Below are 8,962 nucleotides of genomic sequence, written 5' to 3'. Positions count from 1 at the left end.
TTTTGATTTTTACTTCTCCGACGACTGTACGTTGAAAACAATTCACCGCCAAACCCATAGGTGGCGCAACGGAAGAGAAGCCTACCCCATTTCTGGGAAGAAGAAGTCCACGTGTCTCTGTTGACATGTTAGCTTGCGTCCCACACACTGAACCATGGCAACTAACAGAACTAAATAAAGTGACACCCAGCGGGTCAAGATGCTGATGTAATCGTTTCTTAGCGCAGCGGTTCCCCGGTCTTGTTTCCGAACTGTGTTGCTGATTCCACAGCTTGAATCTGCTTGAGGCTACATGTAGCTAGAAGCTACACGGACCTAGCTCCCCCCCAGCTTCCACACACAGTCAGCAGGACTCCCGACACTAACTACTACTATCCAGTGTTTGCTTCTAACCTGACGGTATTATAGAAACAGTGTCATGATAGAAGTGGAATTAAAGTCGTGACGGAGTTAGCATGATGGCTAGCCCGCTAGCCTAGCACGCTAGCGGCGTTTTTGAAAGCTCGTTATAACCGTATGTGACCGTGCACACATGCCCTCAGTGCTCGAACAAGCCACCGTCAGCCGGACAACTCCGCTGGCTTAACACACACGTCACATTAATCGTAGAATCATAGTTGTGTTTGGGTTTGTGGCTACAAGTAACCAGGAAGTTTGAGGTCCGGAAATACGGAAATGACGTCATACGGAAATGATGTCGTTCGCGGACCAATCACAGCCAAGGGCTGTCCGTGGGGTCTCCGAAATAAACACGGACAGTTAGAATAAATCAGAGGCTCACGAAAAGCTGTCCGAGGCGCTCGGAGAGGGCGTTCCACGACGGATAGGGCGGTCTTATCTTTCCGTTTTAGAAAAGACGTAGAAGCATAAATTGGCCTTAACTTCACCATATAGTACTAATATACAGTATGTGTTTATATGAGTGAATATATATTATACTTTATACGTCTGTGAGATCATACAACTGAGATAAGTGAGATGTTTCCTTCTGAAATGTGGTGGAAGCTTATTTTGGTAATTTAATGTCACTCACCAGAATACAGAGAGAGAGAGAGAGGGAGAGAGAGAGAGAGAGAGAGAGAGAGAGAGAGAGAGAGAGAGACAGACAGACAAAGAGAGAGAGAGAGAGAAACAGAGAAACAGAGAAACAGAGAGAGAGAGAGAGAAACAGAGAAACAGAGAAACAGAGAGAGAGAGAAGAGAGAGAGAGAGAGAGGAACAGACTCAGTGAACGAACCCTCTCTCAGAGTCGCTGCTGCTCTTCTAACTCTGGATGCTGGACCCTCACAGACCCTGATCCGGAGCGAGGACACTGAGTGACGCAGGCTGCCGCTGGATGTGAGTCTGTCTCCGGGCTCAGGTGGATCCGGGTCTCGGTGTGGATCCGGGCTCAGGTGGATCCGGGTCTCGGTGTGGATGGGATTTCACCGGTTGTTACGTGTGTCCTGTCGGTGCTGCGGCTGGAGGAGGAACTATGCGGCAGCGGAGCTCCCCGGTGCTGTCCCCGGTTCGGTCCCCGGTTCGGTCCCCGGTGCTGTCCCCGGTCCTGGACCCGGTCCTGGACCCGGTCCTGTCCCCGGTCCGGTCCCCGGTCTTGTCCCCGGTGCGTCTCCTGCTGCTCCTGCTGCTCGTCGGGCTCTGCAGCGGCACAAGTTTCCCAAGTAACATCCACATAGGTGAGTGAGCTGCATGCATCCACACTCATATGCATTCATATTCATATTCATATTCATATTCATATTCATATTCATATTCATATTCATATTCATATTCATATTCATATTCATATTCATATTCATATGCATGTACATATACAGAAGCTGGAACACCCGCTGTTATTCTTATTGAGTGTCTTTCACATTTTAAACTCATAGTTTGCACAAAATATTTATATATCTCTAATATAGACGCTTTTTATTGTTCATATACACAGATTGGTTTTGTTTCATGAAGATTCTCTAAACTCCAATATTTCTGATTTCTTCATATAATATATCGACTACCAGTTATTTTTCATACCTCAGTTCTTATCACCAGCGATGAATCATACGACTTGTTTCTATAATAATCTTAGATAATGGCAGAATATTCCTGTTGTGATTTACACTTTGTTGATATGTTCCCTCTCGTTGTGTTAACGCCTGTAGCAGGAGTTCCTCTGTGAGTTACAGTTTATTACTATTCATATATTCATGTGGAGACTTTCACTGTCACATGTCTCTCACTCGTCAATGTTCTCACGACACAAGAGGAGAAGATTATCTATGATGATGATGATGATGATGATGAGTTCAGGTGAAAGTACACAGATATTTACAGGATAGGAATCAGCACCACGGACAGCGACTGGAGATCTGCTCTGATTAATACATGAGATTCTTCTGTGTGTTTGTATGTGTGTGTGTGTGTGTGTGTGTGTGTGTGTGTGTGTACAGTTCTTCCCTTGTCTACTGTTACTACCTGGGCTACACATGAACAACATGATTTGCAGTTTGACTCGTTTACACGTTTTTAATCTTTATTTTCACATGAAACTGAAACTAATGATTATTTTCTCTATTATCTGATCAATGAAATGTTTCATGTTTTCACCGTTTCTCTGAGTCTGAGGTGATTCACTGTCATGTAGGACAAAGGAAACCAATGAGAGGAGCTGGAGCCACTTGTTTGTTTGGAGTGAAACGATGAATCAGCGTCTCAGCTGCAGATGGAGGAGCTGAGTGTTTCCTGCTCTGTCTCTCCTCTGGTGAAACCCCGGTAGTGTCTCCTGGTTCTTACGACTCCTGTAATGTTTCCTCTGGGAAGCTGCAGGATCTGGAGACTGGTGCAGCCTCTAAACATGACTTTGAACCTTTCGGAGATATTTCTCCAGATGATGGAGATAGTTCTCCTGCTGCAGCATCGCTCCTCCTCGGCTTCGTCCTCTTGCAGCAACACAACAGGAAATGAAATCCCTCCTTCACAGCAGAGAGACGAGAGAACACACCGGAGCAGCTGAACGTCTCCTGCAGGACGAGCTCTTCTGAAATACTTGTAGTTTAATCAAATGTTGCCTACGTTTGACCTGTCAGAGTAGGGTTAGTGTTCTTCCACCACTTTCATCTTGTAGTAATATTCACTGTGATTGAGAAGTAAACATTATATGTTCTGATCTCTGATGCTGAAGAGACAGAGACGACATTCTGCTGCAGTTTCCTGTCGGCTGGAAACTCACCTGCAGCTCGTTCACCTGTGGATTTGTAAACTGAGTCATGAGAACGTCTGTCAGGATTCAACACTTCAAACAGCCGGTGAATGAATCATATAATATCCAATAATATCCTTATAACACCCACTTATTATAGTGTTTGCTGTTTGCCCGGAAAATATAGAAAAACCTACTTAACTCCAAACAGCCCAACTATTCAAATTACAGTACTATGTTTCTATATAGCTGGCCAATCAGAGCAGACTGTGCTTTACATGAGGGGGGGGTGGTCTTAAAGAGACAGGAGCTAAAACCAGGTGTTTGAGACAGAGGCTGAAGAGAGGAGCTGCAGCGATGGACCCTCAGAAATCTGACATTCAACCACATTGATGCTGGATGAGAAAATGAAAACTGTGGAACTGAAAGTATCAAAGACTTGAGTCCTGGTTTGAGTAGAAGATCAGAATCGAACCCTGACCTCTGACCTTGAGAATCCTCTTCTTTCTCTTCATCTGCTGTGTTTTCTTCTTCTGTGTTTTCAGGCGGCCTGTTCCCCCCCGGCTCCCATGAGTACGAGGTGTTTCGCTTCGCGCTGGCTCAGCAGCAGGACGTCCCCAAGCTGGTGCCTCAGGTGGACATGGTGGACACGGGCAGCAGCTTCGCTATGACCTACGCCTGTGAGTCCACCGACCGATAACACACACACACTCTGAATCTGAAGTCTCAATATGAACCTGAACCTGCAGGTGTCGGCTGGTTTGGTGATGAAACAATGTTTTCTGTGATTTGCAAACAGGAAGTTGTGATTTATCGTCAGTTTCTTTGTTGTTGTTCACGATGTTGTTATCTTCAGTCGGTGGTGAACTCGTGTTTTGGTCGTGTGGTTATTGGAAGAGACGTCAGTGTAAGAAGATGATGATGATGATGATGATGATGATGATGATGATGATGATGATGATGATGATGATGATGATGATGATGATGATGATGATGATGATGATGATGATGATGATGATGATGATGATGATGATGATGATGATGATGATGATGATGATGATGATGATGATGATGCTCCTCTTCCTGTGTGAGCGTCCTGCAGGTGTGTGTGGACGCTCCCATCACGGCTCAGTGCACCGTGGACTTCACTGAGCAGAGTTGGGATTAAGGGAGAGAATAGAATCTGTAAAGAGCCGACAGCAGCAGGAACCTCTGGCTCCAGGGAGTGGGGGGGGGGGGGGGGGGACAAAACGCTGACCTTGTTTCCTTCTGTACAAAACGACCACAGTTACCTGCCACCCTCATTACACCTGCGTTCAAATCTGCACTGCGTTATTAAACTGGGCTTTAAGGACTGAAGGCCCCCCCCCCACCACCACCACTGTCTCTGGAATGTTTGAATTTCTCAGATTTTCATTTATATCTAAAAATACTTTTTAAACTGAAGTTTTTCTGAATGAAATCATCTGGAATTTAACAACTAATTCAACTCATTAACACTTTTATCTCAATTCTCTTATTAGTAGAATATGAAACAGTAAATCTTCACGTCAACAGATGATTATCAGAACAATATGAAGACTACGCCCCTGAGCTCCTGATTGGAGGAGAACATAAAACGTCGGTTGTTTTCTGTGTCCACTAGGTGGCACTATGACTCAGACGCAATGAAAACACATCTCATTTGGGAGAAAAGGGGAAATAATTGTGATTGATGTGGTTGGTCAGTTCCTCCTGCTGTTTGGTCTGATGGTGAAATTAATATTTAATAACATTCTGTGAGGTTTCAAATGAAGCAAGGTGAGACAGGATGTTTGAAACCCGTCTCTGTGCTGCAGAAACTCATCTGTGACTCAAGAGAAATGTTTCAATGTGTCCGTCTGAAGTCAGAGTGAATTACACCGAGACGCAGAATGATCCTTAAAAAGGTTTAATGAATTGAATCTTCCTCCTCAGTCGAGTTCGTCTTCATCACTGAAACCAATTCCTGACAAAAGAGCTGAAGAGTCCGATCAGCTGCTCGGAGACGAGTGTGTTCGTTCAGAGACATCTGTGTTGATAGGGAGGGAGAGGTAGAGGGGGGGTAGAGAGAGAGAGAGAGAGAGAGAGGTAGAGAGAGAGAGAGAGAGAGAGAGAGAGAGAGAGAGAGAGAGAGAGAGAGAGAGAGAGAGAGAGAGGTAGAGAGACAGTATTTATCAGCTGTTCCACTTTTCTTACGTCTTCTCTGAGATTTAATCTCATTTGCAACATTTCATGCGTCCGATGTTTCGTTTTCCTTCCTTCGACTTTGACTCTTTATATTTTTGCAAACCACACAAACATGATGTGAATGTTTTTATGCAGATTCACTGCCAGCGCGGCTGTTGATCTGTTTTCCGTTACAGTTCAGATCCAGTTCAATGTGAAGTGAATGTTTTCATGCTCCATCGCTGCAGCTCCTCTTTCCAGCCGCTGAGAAGATAAAGACAGATAGGGGGCGTGGCCAGCGAGCTGCTCAGTGTGTAAATGAGGTCACAATGATGAGGAAACAGATCTGATCTTCAGACTTTGAACTTTTGAACTTTGCAGAACTTTTACAGGAAACACAGGAAACATGAATATGACGCTGAAGAAAATAAACACGGAGACAAGAGCACACGTCTCATGTCAATGTGACATTTTCAATTTGAACATTTTGTTACAGTTTGAATTTTTACATTCATTCAAATCCGTCTTTGTGTGAATTTTAAATAGAAAGCGAGAGAAAGTGACGGCGCTGCTGCAGACCACCGGGGGAGAGGAGGGGGGGTGGGGGGGTGGGGGGGTTGTTGTCACTGCAATAATAAACAGATCCTATTGTGAAGGAACCCAAATGGAGTCGGGCGCTTTGGCAAAACGACACGATGTCGCATTCACGCCAGAGAATCAGACTGAAACGAATGGAGGCGACTGAAAGGAAGAGAGAGAGAGGGAGAGAGAGAGAGAGAGAGTGAGAGAGAGGTAGAGAGAGAGACAGACAGAGAGAGAGAGAGAGGGCGAGCGAGCATCTCCTGCTAAAAGAGCATGTAAGAGGGATTTGAATGGAGCTCTAACCTGAGTCACCTCATGTTAACACAGAGTCAGGCTCTGCTGACAGCTTCACACACACACACACACACACAGACACACACCACACACACACACACACACACATACAACACAGACACACACACACACACACAACACAGACACAATACAAATCAGGTTGTATCATTTGATTCATTTAGGAAACTTTGCCGTCGACTGGAAGGAACCAGTTTAAAGAAGGAAATTGAATCAGACAAGACGATAAGAAACTACGTCTGTGATAAAACACAGAAATGATGAGGACATATGGAAACATTATATATTTGTTATATGATATCAGGAGATCGTAGAGTCGTAACAGACCACACGTGTTTTCATTTCCTGTGTTTTCTGTGGACGAGCTCGTGTGTAGAAAATAAAACGTGTTCTGTGAGAAACTGAAAGATAACGAAGTGAAAACAGCCGAGGATTAAAAATGAAGACGGGTGAGATTTGTAAAACTACATCTACATCTTCATCAAAGTGTGACCGCTGAGCAGCAGCTGCACGAGAGGAGGAGGAGGAGGAGGAGGAGGAGGGAGGAGGAGGAGGAGGAGGAGGAGGAGGAGGAGGAGGAGGAGGGAGGGTAAATTAAATGGTGTTTCTCCTCTGTCTCTCTGCCAGGACTTCCCTTATCAGGAGGGGACAGACTGAGGCCACAGCAGGAATGGATACGACCCCCCCGCTCCCTGTAGTTTGTGTTATTTATTGTTTATTGGTGTAGAAAATAAAAAATAAAGTGTTGGAGAGATTGCGGCGGGAGAAAGAGAAGAGAGCGAGGGAGGGCGAGAGAGAGCTGGTGGGGCTCTGGTGACATTTCGCCCTTGAGGACTCACTCGTAGTTTCACGCTCAGTTGAACGGCTGAAATGTGAATTGAGGATAAAGTGCAGCCTTTAAAAAAAATGTTGGCCTGGAAAGACGTTTATCTTCAGAAACATAATGTACTGGATAATGAGAAGGAGGGAGAGTCGGTGTTCAGATACCAGCAGCAGAGAAAAGGGGATTATTGGCAATTAATAATCCTAATCTCTCCGTTTCATGTCGGACAAACAGGAGCAAGATCAGATAAACGGAGAGAGAGGAAAGAGAAGGAAGGATTTCAGGAGGAAGTCGCCTCCTGAAATCCGTTAAAGCTGCTGGTGTTCACGCCTCGTGCTTCACTCGCTCTTCTTCTCCTGCTGTAACATAAATGCTGGGTGGTTTGTGCGGCTGATTTGTCGACTCTGGAGTGAATTGTGTGTTAATCTCTGTGGACGAGTGGAGTGTCAATGTAGACACGGAGGCAACTGAGACAACGTTCAGACAGATGGGATTTATATCTGCAACTGATGGGGAAGCTTCTGTGTGTGTGTGTGTGTGTGTGTGTGTGTGTGTGTGTGTGTGTCTGTGTGTGTGTGTCTGTGTCTGTGTGTGTGTGTGTGTGTCAGAGCTGCAATTCTCAGCAGGAGATTATGCGATGCTGCCTGGGAGCAGCAATTGCATCAATGACTTTAAACACCATGTGAATGTGTGCTGCAGATTGGTGTGTGTGTCTGCGTGTGCGTGTCTGCTTGTGCGTGTCTGCTTGTGCGTGTGTGTCTGCGTGTGTGTGTGTGAACGGTGCATCACCCTGAGGAAAGCAGCCATTTAATCTATTATTCAGCATCTCTACTAAACACATTAATTATAGCCTCAGGTTCAGACTCGCTGCCACTCAACTCTCTGGAGCCGGGATCTGAGCACCTGGAAATAAAACATCGGAGTCGTTCTCTGTCCTGAAAGTCGAGGTAGATTTTGTGTTTGTTGTTATCTGTGGACGTGTGGACGAGGTTTCTAACACGTGACGTGAAACCTGAAGAACACAAAGATCTCAGGATGAAGAAGACGAAGACGTCCACTTGGAAACACGAGGAGATTCCAGATCTTCTGGTGATGAGGCCGATGCCGTGTGGAGGAGCTGGAAACAACAACACTGATCTGTCCACAGCAGAGTTTATACGTCATGTCCCGCCTCCTGCTGCTCTACAGACTCCGCCCCTGCTGCTCTACAGGCTCCGCCCCTCACCTGCTGCTTCACAGAACCAACACAGACTCCGTAGAAGGTCTGGACACCACTGTGACATCACACTTCTTATAGAGAGATGGTCCATAACGAGGTCATCAAGACGACCCAGATGGAAATGTCTGAGGAACCAGAGGCTCCGCCCTCTTCACTGTATCGTCTGTGACCTCTGACCTGTGGCTGTCAGCGATCACAGGCTTCAGGCTGAATCTTCAGCGTCCGTCGCTTCACATGAAACAAACAGCGAGTGCAAGCGTCACTGTCGAGCTGCAGCTCATTCTGCTTCTGACCGGACGTCATTCTGAGGAAGTGTTGGCAAAGTGACGGGAACACTGAGCGACAGAGTGAGACAGTGACCTGATCATCGGAGGCGTGTCTCCACCGCAAAGCGCCACGGGTCCTGGTGGACGGAGGCGATGGAGGATTATGAGACGTCCTGGTGATTACCCGCTGATTCCCTGAATCCCTCCCGTCCTCTCCTCCGTTCCCAGAGCTCAGACAGACATGTGCTGTGGAGCGGACAGATGGACGGATGTGGTCTCAGCTGTGGAACCCCCGGCGCCTGTCCTCGTCTCTGGGCTGTGTTTAAATAAAGCTCTGTCTAAAAGCCTCCGGTGGGGAGCAGCGAGATGTCGGAGCGGAGGAGGCTGAG

The 8,962-nt window shown here is 46.3% G+C and overlaps 1 pseudogene; it reads left to right on the top strand.

Annotated features, from left to right (window-relative positions):
• Positions 1 to 1,615: 1,615 nt before the first annotated feature.
• The window catches only part of LOC133019726 (glutamate receptor 1-like), a 37,463-nt pseudogene continuing 30,116 nt past the window's right edge, over positions 1,616 to 8,962 (top strand).

Source organism: Limanda limanda, chromosome 14, assembly GCF_963576545.1.
Source record: "Limanda limanda chromosome 14, fLimLim1.1, whole genome shotgun sequence".
In the NCBI taxonomy this organism is placed as follows: domain Eukaryota; kingdom Metazoa; phylum Chordata; class Actinopteri; order Pleuronectiformes; family Pleuronectidae; genus Limanda; species Limanda limanda.
This window is presented reverse-complemented; position numbering and strand designations above follow the sequence as displayed.